The sequence below is a fragment of the Protopterus annectens genome, chromosome 9.part0, assembly GCF_019279795.1.
Source record: "Protopterus annectens isolate FY-2018-M chromosome 9.part0, PAN1.0, whole genome shotgun sequence".
Taxonomy (NCBI): domain Eukaryota; kingdom Metazoa; phylum Chordata; order Ceratodontiformes; family Protopteridae; genus Protopterus; species Protopterus annectens.
In genome coordinates this window covers 1,836,707,141-1,836,724,920 of record NC_056743.1, presented here as the reverse complement: position 1 = coordinate 1,836,724,920, position 17,780 = coordinate 1,836,707,141, and positions in this window count along the sequence as shown.

Below are 17,780 nucleotides of genomic sequence, written 5' to 3'. Positions count from 1 at the left end.
TCCATAGCTAGGACTCATCTACTCTCTACCCTTCTATATACCTCACCAATATTCACTAATCTCAGAAAATCAGATTTAAACAAACTGGAGTCCTGCTATAACAAAATCTCAAGATTTGCTAATAACCTCCCTTACAGATCACATCACTGCACAGCACTTCATAAACTAAATTGGACTGAACTACCCAATCTCCTATCCCTCAACCAACTAACTTTCATTCATTCCATCTTCCACCATCCAGACAACTGTACAGCACTCAAGTGCTTAGTGCAGCCCTACTCAAATGGCAGGCCACTAAGATCCTCCAATAAACTACTACTCAAAGTAACTAAATCTAATAATTATTACAGTAACTATCTATTCTCCCACCAAATACCTAAGTCCTGGAATTCCATGCCTCAGATAATACTAAATTCTAGCAAAACAACCAAATGTAAACTACTACTTAAGGAACATCTAACCAAAAACTGGCATTGCTCCTGCACTAATCCAGGCTGACCATTCTGTCCTTCCTTGTTCTTACAACCAAAATAGTTCCTACCTTTCTAAATTCTAACATCTAAACTATCCCTTCTCTTACAGAATTCGAATTTCTCTCTACCCATCTCAAGCTCACTACGGCTCCTATTTTTATCTACCCATCCCAAGCTTCCTACAGTTTCATCATATTCCCGCCTTCTTGTACTTCATCTCAATATTGCGTTAGCTATCACTGTTTAGAACAAAAACACTAGCACAGCAACAATTGCTCTACGATTGCACAAGCGATTTCATGCTAGTTTATTTGTTAGCTTTCTTGATTTTCTACTTTATATTACTGTCTCATTTTTTATTGCTTATGAATAAACAATTTACTACCTATATTTACCAAAGTTATGTATTCTTGATTCTTATCGATTTCTTGTATTGTTTGTAATGTGTTTTTGTAATTGAGCTTTTCTCCCCAGGCCTCCACTGAAAAAGGGTCACTGGCCCACTCGGATAACCCTGGTAAAGAAATGTAAAATAAATAAAATAAATAAATCAGTAAACAAATAAATAAATAAATACATTTCTTTATACATACTACATCTTAAGCAAGAATAAGGACATTCCATAGCATTATACTGACAGGACCTTGATAAAAATAAAGATATTGTATTTTGTGTGTGTGTGTGTGTGTGTATATATATATATATATATATATATATATATATATATATATATATATATTACATATGTGCTATTTCATATTGCAAGGTTCTTAGACTATACAAAATTATAAACAGTTATGCATATGTATTCATTGTATCTCTTACGTTGTGTATTTGTATACATTTTGATGATCTACGGCATTTGCTGCTCATTGAGTTTGGGTTGTGAATGAAAGGTATCAACAGATATAGTTATCAAATAATAAATAAATAAATATATCGTGATTAGTGGATTGGCACCCATAAGTCCATCCTGAGCCTCACTTGTTTTACCCTTCTTGAAAAGGACATGTCCTATGGGGGTGGATATTGGCAAGATGATTATACTCCATCGACTGACACTACATTGTAAAGTCTGTGAATCTTTGAATTGGTATTTTAGAATAATATTTCATTCTCTAAGTGTGCTTTTTTTCTTGTAGGCATTAATTTGGATTATTCTAGATATTCTGGATCTATAAGTCATAAAGTTTCTCAGAGATGCACACCACAAACGGCACACAGAGTGTCGTAGGTCCAGACAGCTGTATTAAATTGACAATTCTTATCTCAAGATCAGGATCTGATGATGTCTCTTTACTTTGATAAAAATACTAAATCTAATAAAGCTGTGTGGAGGTATGGCAGTCTCTGTGCTGTTTGTGGTGTTTATTTGTTCCTGGTCTTAATTTGGACACCAACAGTTCCTTAGATTTAGCTTGTTTCTCAGAGATGCATAAAGAAGTAAATCCTTTGCCTGCTTGCATGTTTATACTTATTATGTGTCATCTTAAGCAGCTTAAATGTTATTTATAGGAAAAAAAGTCATCAGTGGTAAATACCACATTGATGTGCAACGTAGGCCATGTTGAGACACTTAACTCATTGGAAGCTGCCGTTGTTGCTGTATGTACTTTCTGCACTTACCAACAGACATGCTAAAAATGCTTCTTAACTTTCTGTGATCTAAAAATTTGTGTCACTGGTAAAAAGCTATCAGATACCCACTCATATGAGACCTTTTCCTTCACAGCGGTCACTAGACGTTCATCTGTATGTTCGCATTCATGTGGCAATAAATAAAGAGAAGAAAATAGTTCTGTTAAATATATGTGCTTTTTAAAATCTACAGCTGTTTCTGTAGTTCCCTCCTCTTCTTTTATTTCAGAAGCAGCTGATATGACAGGAGCAGAAGTCATGTGCTCCTCTATGGGTATCTTTGCTGTAGGCGATTTTGTTACATGTGCAAATGCAGTGAATTCTACTACATGAATGGTGTCTGTAAGGTCTTCTGTTGTATGAAATGAAGGTACCTGTGGAATTTTCTTCAGTGAATATTCAATTTGTTCACTGTATGTTTGTGAAGAGCCTTTTCTTCTGGGAGAAAAGTCTACATCCACTTCTGTAAATGACTGAGTTGCAGTTGAGCAGGCTAGACAACGCTTTAATATTTTCTTAACTGTCTTTTGAAGTGCCTTAGTATGAGAATAAAGACAGGAGAACACTGATGCAATCTTAGAAAACTTAAACCTAGCCTTTTGTCTGTTTTTATCTTTAGTAGTGGGAGTACCTATAAATGGTGCATTTACTTCAGAGTCTGTAGGCTGGAAAACTGATTCATTAAACGTGACATCATTGATGATGGGAGGCCCCCGAACATGTGACATAGGACCAGGTACATATTGTTGCCTTGCTTTATCTTCGGTAAGGACTGTGTCTTTAAAGGGCTCGTATACTTCAGTATCTTTATGACCCAAAACTGGTTGATTAATCATAATGCCACTAATGATGCTAGGCTTCTGAATAGGAAGTGAAAGTTTTACTGACGATATGCTATGCAGTTGCAAATTGTCCAGAACATATTCCGTTGCACCCTGAAGGGTAATAAGTGCTTCAGGAGAACGTGAACATACTTTGCAATGCTTCAGGGAAGTGGTCTTCTTTTCTTTGTCTGCAGATCTGGTATGCGTGCTGTCCGGTTCAGGTGCACGGGATTTAAAATCATCACTGGCATTGCTACTGTCGCAAAAGTCTGATGGTGGCTTGTAGAAAAGTGGCACAGGCACCTCGGCTGTGGTTTTTGCTTGTGATGTGGTCTCCTTTGTTTCAGACCCTTTATTCCTGTCAGTTGTGTCCTTCACAAACTCTGTTTCATAAACAGGAGCTGAAGCTACTTTCACTGTTAGAAGTAATACTTGCATTAATATATCATATATTATTTATTCCTAGTTTATTGTAACATGTATCTATACTTTATCCTTCAGATTTAATTTTCTCCTTCCTTAAATTGCATTCTTACTTGTAATGCTTTGACAGAATTACTAAAAGAAAACTATTGTCATTGACATCTAGTGTCTTTCATGAAGTTTTATATGCCTCTCTTGGCATAGGCCAGGGTAAATATAATATCAGTAAGTCTGGCAGACTGTTTATAATAATTAAGGAAAGAGGCCATTGAATCTGTATTTTATTATTTTTTACTGTCATTTCTGCATAGATATCTTCACAGATTATAATAACATCCTTGTGTGTTTGTAGGTGAGCTGTTAGAGAAGAGAAATGCATCATACTTTCTTGGCAGCAATATGTCATTAATGGCAACTCGAGGATGCATGTTCTCCTAACACATATACTGAAACTCATTACGCTATGAGCAAATGACACACAAAAGTGGAAAGTTTTCCAGGGCAAGCCTCCTGTACTGCCTTTATGGAGACCTTTACCCCCTTATACTTCCTTAATTCATTGTTCTCTGTCTAAGGTTACTGTAGCTTTAAGAAGAAGTATTGCATGCTGGCAGGCCATGTAAAATCTTCTCCGTCTTTCTTTATAAGCATACCTCTCTACCTCTTAGAGCAACAAATCTGGACAAAGTCCCAAAAATAGGGACATATTTTAAATACTGCTTTTATAAACTTAGAAAGTTGCTAAAATAACAGGATTTATCTTAGCATGAATTTCTCTGATGGGTATGAAGTCTGAAATGCAAATGTATATCATTATTTAGTGACTCCAGTACTCAGATCATCCCAGTAATTTGCCAGAAAATCATAAATTTTATTAGGAACAAACCAAAAATATGAGGCAAAAATCTGAACATTCTGCAAAAATCTGGACAGTTGAGAGGTATGTAAGGCTTTCAAATTGGTCACCCATGAAATACTAACATACAGACAGTATGATGTTGCTGCTATTTGAAGTGAGCAACAGCATGTGAACAACTTCGACAGCATGTGTGTTACCTGTCAGCTCAAGGTATGATCCAGCAATCATGACTCAGAGATGGGGGATACCTCATAGTGACTTCAAACTTAGAAAAATACAATAGTTTCTTTCTGATGGTTTTGATGAAAAGGTAAACAAGCAATGATCACAGATCCAGGTTATTACCTTAATGATAAACACATTCATATATAAATGTTCAAACTTCACAGCAATTATGCCTGCTATATAATTCCAATAAATGATTTATAGCTGCTCTCTTGTAGATGAGAGAGTCCAAAGCCCTTTGAGTTCAATTTACCCTCACAAACAGGTTTAATGGCAACAAATGTACATGGAACAATAGGTTACTGTTTATTAGTTCCAAAGCCCTTTGAGTTCAATTCATCCTCAGGTTCAATAACAACAGTTAAATATTCCTTGCCTGTGGACTGATCACTGCACTCCTGTTTCAACTCATGCCCGATATAGCTTTTGTTGATATGATTTGTCAACTTAGTATTTAATTCAGTACTGTTTATAAATGTATGAAGTTAGCCTTTAGTTTTAGAGATATACAAATGGTCCTTCATATTTTAAGTTTTTAATACTTAGTATTATTGACATCGTGTAATTGGTACAGTTTTAATGTATTTATTTTTATTCGTATTTGTACCAATTTTACAAGAATATGTTAGGAATTGAAGTGTGATGTCATTTCCTTCTATTGTGCGTATTTAATTGGAGTGTGTCCGAGTATGGTTGATTATTTTTTAACCTTTCTCTGAAGAAGCCATACCTTTTGGTGGCGAAAACGCTTGTTATATTAATAAAATTGCGTTAAGTTACTTCACATTTTTGGTGTCTGCTGGTGCAAGGAGTCCGTTTTTCTAACATTACATTCATATATAAATGTTCAAACTTCACAGCAATTATGCCTGCTATATAATTCCAATAAATGATTTATAGCTGCTCTCTTGTAGATGAGAGAGACCACATTTGCAGTGTATGATTAAATAGCCTTATATTATACTTATAAAACAAAGTGCTTTTTTCACACTGACTGCTGCAGGAACACAAGAACATTAGAAGTATTGCAGTTTACAGCCAGAGAAAGTAGGATTCATTTTTTTTACCATGTTGCTAAAAAACAAGTTTTCAGATTAAGCTGGTTGTGCGAAAATAGTTCTATTTATTAACTAGGTAGGCCCACTGGATGCACAGTCCCTTTTCAGGGATGACTTGGGAGCAATGTCTGGCTAAGTGTCTTACTCAAGGTCACACAGTAGGCAAATGAGAGATGAGGAAATCACACCCTGTTCTACAGGGATGACAGCTTGCAACCTTAACCTCTGCGCCAGCTATTTGACAGAATTTATTTATTTAACATTTGTTTACCGGGAAAGTCCGAGTTGGAACGAGTGACTTATCAGCAGAGGCCGAGGAAGAAATGCTCCAGATGCAAGTCTTTCTGGCGTGGGAGGAAACTGGAGTACCCAGAGAGATCCCACATAAACACAGGTAGGACATACAGACTCACACAGAAGGCACTGCAGCCAAAAATCAAACTGGAGAATCTCTTGTTGTGGGGCAACAATACAAACTGCAGCACCACTGCACCACCCAAGCTGACAGAGCAGAAAGTTGATACAGCAACAAGAAAGTGGTTGGAGTATGGACTGATGAATTAATGAAAATGCCATGACAGCTCTAAGTCTGCAAAGACTGGGTAAACAGTGTCCACTGCATTTGTTACCACTATTAATCCCCTGCACAATGGGACTAGGACAGACAGAGCCATAGCATCTAGTAACCTGAGCTGGTCTCCTAACCCCCACCTACAACTCCTAGCTCTTCAAGTGAATATTAAAACTAACTAAATAAATAAAATGTGGAATAAAAATAAAAATGAAAACTGGTTGCTGTCTGTAGGAAGCTGACTGGTCCAAAAAAAGACTTCAGCTGACTGTAAGAAGCTGATTGATGCATTGGCTTCCAAAGCAGCCAACTCACATCCCTCTCTGTTGTCAGCACTTTCAGTAAAGACGAAAAAAAAAAAACAACAAAAAAAAAAAAACAAAATGAAAAGAATGAACTGGTTCTGTACTGACCTTTTGATACTGCTATAGAAATTATCGACCATGCCTTCTTTCACTTTGTGCCTGGGATGATTGTCCCTTTGCCCCATCCTTGCTATGCTACTGAGGTTAGATATAAGGTTTTTACGTAGAAGTTATAGTGTGCAACAGTAATATGCTAGAGTCTGTGTTTGGGAATACTTATTTGAGAAAGAAAATACAGTTTTGTGAGGTATTCAGCACAAGAGTCAATGCCTAAATAACAGGATCACTGGTACAGGAAATCCTGAGCTGATTTGATCTCATCCAGCCAGATGGGAAAGTGGCAGTCCAGTCTGCTGCATACATGACTCTTGCTAAGTGGGAGATCAGTGTTTAGTATACAGACCAGGGATGGGTGCTTCACTTAAACAAAATGCAACAAGAAATAGGGCAGTCCAGTCTGCTGCATACGTGACTCTTGCTAAGTGGGAGGTCAGTGTTTAGTATACGGACAAGGGATGGGTGCTTCACTTAACCAAAATGCAACAAGAAATAGGGCAGTCCAGTCTGCTGCATACGTGACTCTTGCTAAGTGGGAGGTCAGTGTTTAGTATACGGACCAGGGATGGGTGCTTCACTTAACCAAAATGCAACAATAAATAGCCTTTTAGGGGTATATACAGAAGTAAGCACATATCATGAAAAGACATCAGAGCAGGCTCTCAGACAAGCAAGCATGTATACCAGCTGCCTCAGGTGGAGACATAAGAAATCATCAGAAAACCCTAATAGCTAAGCTGGATGCTGGCCTCCCACAACAGTCTGTCACCCCAAGGTGGAACAAAGGGATCAGCTTATCACAGGAGAGTTCCTTAAAGCCAGGCACTGGGAAAAAATATATATAAAAACTGCCATTAGTAAATTCCTGTAGCTGGAACCTTACAAAGAAAATGATGGGTAATAGATTCCACAGGTCTGTTTGTAATAAACTTCTAAAATTTACTCCTTCAAAAGGAATTTTCTGTAAATTATACTGTGGGAAACAATTTCATATAAATAAATCATGAAAATAGTAGTCTAGAACCAGGGAGATATTAATTTAACCTTTGGTGGCCACTTTGCAGTTCTATAAATTTACTTCCAAGTTGCATAATTAAATAATCTCACAGGTTTCATGAAGGAGATTGGCTCTGCTGATGTATATTTAATTCATACGTATATATGGTCTAACAGTGTGGGCCTTCATATAAACAAATTGTACAGGAAGTTTAGGACAGATGCACAGACTTATAAACAAATACAAGCATGGAAACACCGCAAGAAATTAAAAAAGGACAAAATAAATAAAGACATTTCTCATGAACATTTGTTTTCATTGAAAAAAAAGATTGTCTAAATTAATTTTCAATAAAATATGAGTTAATTAGGCCTTCTCCTTGCTAATAAAGCCTTCTAAGATGAGAAGATTTTTGAATATGTCAATCTCTAGAAAGCACCAGTCGGGGCAAATCTTAGTGGCATTTACAGAAGGATCCACTGGGTAACAGACAGGATTTATGGCCCAAAACTGGCTTAACACTAGACTACTTAAGCTCTGGATATGGTACAATTTTTAGTAAACTCTGCAAAGGTTGTCAGCAGCTCTAACATGCGTTAGACTATTACTTAGTAAATAGAAGCTCTATTAATGTGTAATTTGGGCAGGGGATCTGTACATTTTATTTTTGTCTCCTGAATTCTAAGGATAATTGTAATGACAAATGGGAATATATCCTGCTGGTATAGACGATGAACAGCCAACATCTCAACACTTAGTAAAGATGTACTTGATTTTGGTTAAGGAATGACAGTAGCATGAAGGATGCCATTCATGTGCCAAAGAGGGGGCTGACATCTGCCTGAGTGAGGACCAAGGCAAATATGAAATGTCTGATAAAAATCCAGTTTATCATAATCTTATCAGATGAAACTGACATCGGAGTCCTCACAACATGTGATATAGAAGGAAATTAAAGTCTAAAATAGCAGTGGCTGACACTTAAGTCATATGGGAAGAAAGTCACCCTTGGCAAGACAGGAAATGAAGCATCACTATACCATACTGTGGTGACTCCTGTGCCTTATCCCATACTAGGAGCAAGCAGAGAATACGTGGTTGAAAAAACTGACACTCATCTCTGTTTTTTTTCCCTTGTTGTTCTTATGTCTCCTCCTCCCTTCTCAGTTTTTCTCCTTATTGGGAGATAAAAAACAAACAAAACACAGTAACTGCTTTAATAAAAGCTACAAGAAAACTTAGCCAAGCTAGAGTTTTCACCTTAAACCTCCTGAAAATTTTCTTTTTAAGTCTTTATGGATACATTCAGGCCAATAAAGCCAAAGCCAACTACCTGTGGACATGCATGTTTTGGCCTTCTTATGATCTCATCAGCATAGCATAAGTGGACTGTTTGGCTATACTTTAGAAACACGGTCTTTGAACCCAGCCGATGTCCATAACCATTAATGTGTCTGCAAAATATTCCAACTAACATCCAAACCAAAGAGTGAAAAGGTCATGCAGACCAACCAATTAGTAAAAAACTACAAGAAAAACCTCGCCAAATTAGAGTTTTTCTACAACTTCACATCTTCATGGAATCCACTGCTGATTTAATACTTTCAGGTGTAGTAGAAAGGAACCAGACACAAAATTTATTTGCAGAGCGAGTCAGACAAAATGATCCTATAGGACACTTGAGTTTCAATGTCATTGTAGATGACAAATTCTGCAGGCATGTTGAGAAGAGGGAAAAATAAGGAAATTGATTTAAAAGTTTAAATTCAGCAGCTGTTGGATGCTATCAAAGCAAAGTTAATTTAGAAAGAAAATGGAAAAGATTTGGAGGGAACACAATTTAAGAGATGGCAAAGGAAACAGTTTGTTTGTGTCTTTCGGCTTTTCCCGGTTAGGGGTCGCCACAGTGGAACTCCGGTTCACTAATGATTGGCAGTAGATTTTTAAATGCTGGCTTGCTGGGCCTAACGCACAACCTTCAATGAAGGAATGCCCATTTATGCATATCGCCATACAGAAGACGCTCTAACTGAGAATCGAACGAGCAACGTCTAACTCTGAGGCGACAGCACTACCGCAGCACCACCACCGCAGTATGGCAAAGGAAACAGTAGCCTGCATAATTCATGGTTTGGCATATGGTTATGGTCATTACCTCATCGATACAATTTGATTCTGACCTCTGGCTATTGGCTAGGCTTATAATACTCTGCAGACTGATAGTCTAGCATATACCTGTGAAAAGGTTTGTGTTACTCTGCAGAACTCCAGTCCTGCAGGAGTATTAATAATCACATCGAATACCAGCATGCTAAGGGGTGTATCAGAGAGCATGCTTTCTGTATGAGTCTAAATTTGTGCATAACAGCACTTTCTTCAGGAGATTGGACAAGGCAGGGGCAAATATTATGCTTATAGATGGGTGACAGATAGGGCAGGCAGGTCACATGCATTGAAAAGAGAAACTATGCTGCAAGTAGGTCTGCAATAAAATAAAAAGTAAATAAAAATTAAATTTGTTTCAAACAAAACCTACCTTTCTATTAACAAACCTGTCACAACCACTGTCAGTACTAAACGTATATTACTTTGAAACAACAAAGCTCTGTTTTTTACCTTTTTGGAATCTTTTTAGCAGGTACTTTTTCAGCCCCATTTTCTCTATCTTTCTATAAACCTAGAATAATAAGATACTGTGTTTAGAGACTGTGCATCATACCATTTATAAGCTAATACAAATTTAGAAATTCAAAATCGATTTTTTAACCTTATTTCTGTTTGGGAGTTTTAACCCCCCCCCCCACACACACACGCACGCATGCACGCACGCACGCGCACACACACATACACACACACACGCCGCACTTGCGCACGCATCGCCACACACACACGCACGCACGCGCACGCGCACGCACGCACACACACACACACACACACACACACACACACACACACACACACACACACACACACACGTGTTTTCCACATAATCTAATACTGGAAGACTTTGCAGAAGCATTAACCATCTGTTAAAAATGCAGTCTAACATCTTTCCCAAATTGAGATTATAATACCTTTCAGGTCATCTGATGTTACCATAGCCAAGCACTTTCCATCGTCTTGCATTATACCACTTTTACTATATTTCTCTACATCTGGAAACTGGAAATATTGTGTTGTGAGCGTACTTAGCCCTCAGAAACGATAACTACATCAGTTCACGCATTGCTAAGACTTTACCTTTTATTGTGTTGTCTTTTTTTCTCAGTTTTGTTTCTGAAGTACATTATGTTTCTCCTGTATGCATCTTGCTTAAGCGTTACAGTACAAATATGTTGCTATGCTTTTGGCCTTTCCGTTAATCTCAGTTTTCCCCATATTTTCTAACTCTCTTCTTGGCCTGTCAAGACTGTAACAAATATCTGCAGTGTCTGCCATAAAGCGAATGCTTTTTTTAACTTCCTTCCTTGATATTAAATATGGTTCAGAAAATTGAGAAATTGTTTATTTTTAAGAGAAAATTTTGCAATACAAAACAATAAGAAAACAAAGGGGAAATGTAGAAAAGTGAATTAGTAATGGAGAAGTTAAAGAAATAGAAACTGAAGTTATGGATTACCTGAAAAGTGAAGGATTTAGTGTAGAAACTCCAACTCTGGTACCATTACAGCATGATAGAACAATGAGTCCCCAAATTGAGGAGAAGCTGATGGAGCAGGAAGCATCTGATCAGTTGCCATATGAAGATACTTTGGAACCTTTATATGGAAACCAGTAAAACGTTTCAGTTAGAGTTGCACAGCAAAGGAAGAAGCAGAAAAAGATGGACACTGACTCAGTCAATGTTGTGGAGTGAGGGGCCACTGAGTTTCCATATGAGAGAGTAATGGATGACACAGGATGATGGTAAACAGAAAATGTTACAGGAAGATGTTCTGGAACTTTCTGTAGCATGCCCACAGAAAACGGAGAATAAAGAAAGTGCCCTCAATTTAAAAGAAAAAGATCTAAGGGAAGAGTTGCTTGATTTAATAGAGATGGATAAATATATGAAGATCGATTAAAGAAATGGATAACAGAAAGTCGATAAGACCCAAAATGTTAGAAGTCTGATAAAAATAATGAACAGAGTAATCAACACTATTAACAGAAATTCATGTCATATAACAGAAGTAAATAGAATATATTACTGTGCAGTTAAATTAATAACAGATAAAGTCTTACCACAAAAATACAGGGCCATAAAGGAAAGGAAGGGAAGAAACCAAATACCATCATGGAAGTATCAAATAGAGAAACTATAAAGCAATTAAGACAAAAAGTGCTACTGTTGGAGGAGTATAGAAGAGGGAACAGATCAACAAAAATACTTAGAAAGATAGACACGATAAAAGCAAAGCACAGTATCAGAGCAGATAAGGATCTATTGTACAGTATTGTAAATAATAAATTAAAGATATCAGCACAGGCAGAAAAACTTAGACGATGCAGATAAATATAAATTAAAAGTTCAAAATCAGCAATTCATTGATGACCAAAAAAACATTTTCAAGAGAATTGGGAGGCAAAGCAAAAGGAATGTAAACACCACCAAAAAAAGAAGAAATAGACATGTTTTGGAGAAATGTATATGAAAATCCTGTGAAATATAACAAAGATGTTGAATTGATAGAAGAAGTAAAAGAAGCAGAAAAAAGTTCAAATGTACAGGATATGAAATGGGAAGAAGTAACAATGAGAGAAATTGAAACAAAATAAAAAAAAGCTCTTAAATGGAAAACCCCAGGTGCAGATGCAGGATCTAACTTCTGGCTAAAATATATTTACAGGAAGCTTTTCTCTGGGTAAGAACTACTTATATACTCATCCCACACAGACACCTACCCGGTTAACAACAGGAAAAATTATACTCATCTTTAAGCATAAACCGGCAAGCTAGCTTAAAAAATATACACACCAATTATTTGCCTTTGACAATGTATAAACTATATACTGGAACTGATGCTGACAGAGTTTACAGTCATTTAAAAGAAAACTCAATCATGGCAATAAATCAAAAGGGTAGCAGAAGAAAGTCATATGGAACAGAGGATTTTTTGTTGTTAAATAGTGTCATAATGGAGAATTGTAAAAAGGGGAATAATCTAAATATGGAATGGATAGAGTAGAAAAAAGCATTTGACAGCATCCCACATTCATGTGTAAGATACACCCTGCATTGATCAATTACATTACTGTGACCATGAAACAGTCGTAATCCACTTTGCAGCTAAGCCATGATAAAGGACAAATTATTTTCCCAGGCATAAACATTCAAAAAGGGATATTCCGGGGTGACTCTTTATCACTGCTGCTCTTGTCTTGCCTTTAACTCACTAAGGTGTCTACTCAACAGATTAGGTCATGTTTACAATGTGGCTTCCAGACAACAACAAAGTGTAAAGATGCCTAACATCCTTTTTGTGGGTCATTTAATATGGTATAGTTCATTAAATGCGGAGCTGAAAGCACAAATGGAAGTAATCAAAACTGTCTCATATGATATATGAATGCAATTTGGTCTTGATAAATGTGCAAAAGCAACATTTAAAGCAGGAAAACTGCAACACCAAGAAAATATCAGTTTAGGGCAGTAATGTGATGCAATGGAACTTGAGCAGGAGGGAGCGTATACATATTTATGAATTTGTGAAGGATCAACAATAAAATATCAAAAAATGCAAGCAAATCACAGTAAGAAATATTTCAGAAGACTGAATTAATACTGAAGGCAACCCTGACATCTAGGAACGAAGTCCAAAGCTATAAACCAATCTACTGTTCCTGTTCTAACTTACAGTTTTGAGGTGCTTGACTGACTCCAAAAGGTATTGGATCAGCTGGACAGGAAAACAAGAAAAAGGCTTCATGCTTGTCAAGCAATATATAAAAATCAGTGTATACCAAGATTATATAGTTCTTGTTCTGAAGGAGGTATGGGCCTCCTTGAAATTGATTACATGTACAGATCTGCAATCACAGGACTGTATACATATCTGTTGACCTCACAAGATCCAAACAAAGTGAAAGATTTAAAACATGAGGAGAACAAATCTAAGATGACTTCCCTGCTTAGTCTAGCAGAAGCATATTGGTGTCAGACAGGAATGGAAAGCAAACTGGAAGTAAACAAAAATCAGGCACAACTGAATGTGCCACCCCCCCCATAATAAAAAAAATAATATAAGAAGAAGGGTTAGATGAGGAAGCAAGATATGTGGAAAAGCCATAAATATAGTTGCAAGTACAGAAATGCCCTTGGACAACATCATGTCAATCAGGAATCAGGATCTGATGCAGGAATGGTTAAGGAGAGATTATAGGTTCATAGGTTCATACTAGGCTATCTGCCCTAGGGCATTTATAAGCCTAGCCAGAGTGTGTTTGGCTTTCGCCACCCATTTTAAATTAATTTTGCTATGCGGTTTTTGAGGTTAGTATACTGTGCCTCTGTCTAACAGTGACACAGAAGTGATAGCCTGGGTAAACCTACGATCTCCCATCCACTCATCAAGATTCCTCTTGAAGAGAGTCAATGTGGGACTCTGCCTAACCTGACTGGGATTTTATTCCAGAGTGAAGGGAGCCTCTGTTATGAATCTGTCCCTCCAGCATGTCCTATTTATTTCAGTGCTGAGGTTCAAGTCTCTCGAGCCAGAGCTCGATGGGATTTGGATTTTCTGAGGTGCAGCATGTCCATTAATTCTGGGTTGACATGGCTTTATACGCCGGGCACAGATCGCCTCTGAGCAGGTGGTATGCCACTGAGTAGAGCTGGAGTTTCTTTAACCGGGCAGCATATGGCATCTGTTTGAGCCCAGTTGCTGCAGGTGTCTGGTAAGGTACATCCCAAAAGGGGCACTGTACTCAATTATGGGCCTGATGAGGGATGAGTAAAGAGGCACGATGACCTCCCCTGATCTAGATGTGAATCCCTTCATGATTAGGTGGGCTATATAAAATGTTTTTCTAACCACTTTGGCCACGTGGTTGTCAAATGAGAGATTGCTATCAACTTGGGTCCCCAGGTCCCAAATGACTTCTTCTGTACTTAATGGATTACCACCTATGTGGTAATTTGTGGGCACTTTGTTTTTGCCAAAGGGGATGACTATACACTTTTTGGCGCTTAGCTTGAGGCCATGGCTCTGGCACCAGTTGTCTGTTTCTATGAGGCCCTTTTGGAGGATGCTTGTGTCGGCTGGAGAGTTGATTATGGCACCCAGTTTGCAGTCATCTAATCCTGGTCAGCCACAGTCCTTCTGTGTTGGCCTGTACCACGAGAAATATATACCGAACAAGAGAGGTCCCAGGACTGAGCCTTGTGGGACGCCACTTGTAACTGGTTTGGAGTCTGACATGGCTCCAGCAATTCTAACCATGTGGGTTCTGACCTTGAGCCAGTTTGCAACCCATCTAGTGACATAGGGGTTTATATTTAAGCTGGGGAAATGGAAAACCCCAGGTGCAGATGCAGGATCTAACTTCTGGATAAAATATCTTTGCAGGAAGATTTTCTCTGGGTAAGAACTACTTATATACTCATCCCACACAGACACCTACCCGGTTAACAACAGGAAAAATGATACTCATCTTTAAGCATAAACCGGCAAGCTAGCTTAAAAAATATACACACCAATTATTTGCCTTTGACAATGTATAAACTATATACTGGAATTGATGCTGACAGAGTTTACAGTCATTTAAAATAAAACTAAATCATGGCAATAAAACAAAAGGGTAGCAGAAGAAAGTCATATGGAACAGAGGATTTTTTGTTGTTAAATAGTGTCATAATGGAGAATTGTAAAAAGGGGAATAATCTAAATATGGAATGGATATAGTAGAAAAAAGCATTTGACAGCATCCCACATTCATGTGTAAGATACACCCTGCATTGATCAATTACATTACTGTGACCATGAAACAGTCGTAATCCACTTTGCAGCTAAGCCATGATAAAGGACAAATTATTTTCCCAGGTATAAACATTCAAAGAGGGATATTCCAGGGTGACTCTTTATCACTGTTGCTCTTGTCTTGCCTTTAACTCACTAAGGTGTCTACTCAACAGATTAGGTCATGTTTACAATGTGGCTTCCAGACAACAACAAAGTGTAAAGATGCCTAACATCCTTTTTGTGGGTGATTTAATATGGTATAGTTCATTAAATGCGGAGCTGAAAGCACACATGGAAGTAATCAAAACTGTCTCATATGATATATGAATGTAATTTGGTCTTGATAAATGTGCAAAAGCAACATTTAAAGCAGGAAAGCTGCAACACCAAGAAAATATCAGTCTAGGGCAGTAATGTGATGCAATGGAACTTGAGCAGGAGGGAGCGTATAAATATTTGGGAATTGATGAAGGATCAACAATAAAATATCAAAAAATGCAAGCAAAACACAGTAAGAAATATTTCAGAAGACTGAATTAATACTGAAGGCAACCCTGACATCTAGGAACAAAGTCCAAAGCTATAAACCAATCTACTGTTCCTGTTCTAACTTACAGTTTTGAGGTGCTTGACTGACTCCAAAAGGTACTGAATCAGCTGGACAGGAAAACAAGAAAAAGGCTTCATGCTTGTCAAGCAATATATAAAAATCAGTGTATACCAAGATTATATAGTTCTTGTTCTGAAGGAGGTATGGGCCTCCTTGAAATTGATTACATGTACAGATCTGCAATCACAGGACTGTATACATATCTGTTGACCTCACAAGATCCAAACAAAGTGAAAGATTTAAAACATGAGGAGAACAAATCTAAGATGGCTTCCCTGCTTAGTCTAGCAGAAGCATATTGGTGTCAGACAGGAATGGAAAGCAAACTGGAAGTAAACAAAAATCAGGCACAACTGAATGTGCCACCCCCCCCCCCCAATAAAAAAAAATGATATAAGAAAAAGGGTTAGATGAGGAAGCAAGATATGTGGAAAAGCCATAAATATAGTTGCAAGTACAGAAATCCCCTTGGACAACATCATGTCAATCAGGAATCAGGATCTGATGCAGGAATGGTTAAGGAGAGATTATAGGTTCATAGGTTCATACTAGGCTATCTGCCCTAGGGCATTTATAAGCCTAGCCAGAGTGTGTTTGGCTTTCGCCACCCATTTTAAATTAATTTTGCTATGCGGTTTTTGAGGTTAGTATACTGTGCCTCTGTCTAACAGTGACACAGAAGTGATAGCCGGGGTAAACCTACGATCTCCCATCCACTCATCAAGATTCCTCTTGAAGAGAGTCAATGTGGGACTCTGCCTAACCTGGACTGGGATTTTATTCCAGAGTGAAGGGAGCCTCTGGGTTATGAATCTGTCCCTCCAGCATGTCCTATTTATTTCAGTGCTGAGGTTCAAGTCTCGAGCGTAGCTCGATGGGATTTGGATTTTCTGAGGTGCAGCATGTCCATTAATTCTGGGTTGGACATGGCTTTATACGTCGGGCACAGATCGCCTCTGAGCAGGTGGTATGCCACTGAGTAGAGCTGGAGTTTCTTTAACCGGGCAGCATATGGCATCTGTTTGAGCCCAGTTGCTGCAGGTGTCTGGTAAGGTACATCCCAAAAGGGGCATTGTACTCAATTATGGGCCTGATGAGGGATGAGTAAAGAGGTACGATGACCTCCCCTGATCTAGATGTGAATCCCTTCATGATTAGGTGGGCTATATAAAATGTTTTTCTAACCACTTTGGCCACGTGGTTGTCAAATGAGAGATTGCTATCAACTTGGGTCCCCAGGTCCCAAATGACTTCTTCTGTACTTAATGGATTACCACCTATGTGGTAATTTGTGGCACTTTGTTTTTGCCAAAGGGATGACTATACACTTTTGGCGTTTAGCTTGAGGCCATGGCTCTGGCACCAGTTGTCTGTTTCTATGAGGCCCTTTTGGAGGATGCTTGTGTCGGCTGGAGAGTTGATTATGGCACCCAGTTTGCAGTCATCTGCGAACTTGGTCAGCCACAGTCCTTCTGTGTTGGCCTGTACCGCCGAGAAATATATACCGAACAAGAGAGGTCCCAGGACTGAGCCTTGTGGGACGCCACTTGTAACTGGTTTGGAGTCTGACATGGCTCCAGCAATTCTAACCATGTGGGTTCTGTCCTTGAGCCAGTTTGCAACCCATCTAGTGACATAGGGGTTTATATTTAAGCTGGTGAGCTTATCTATAATGCCCGAGTGGGGTATTGTATCGAAGGCTTTTGCGAGGTCCAGGTAGGCTGTGTGGACCACCTTCCG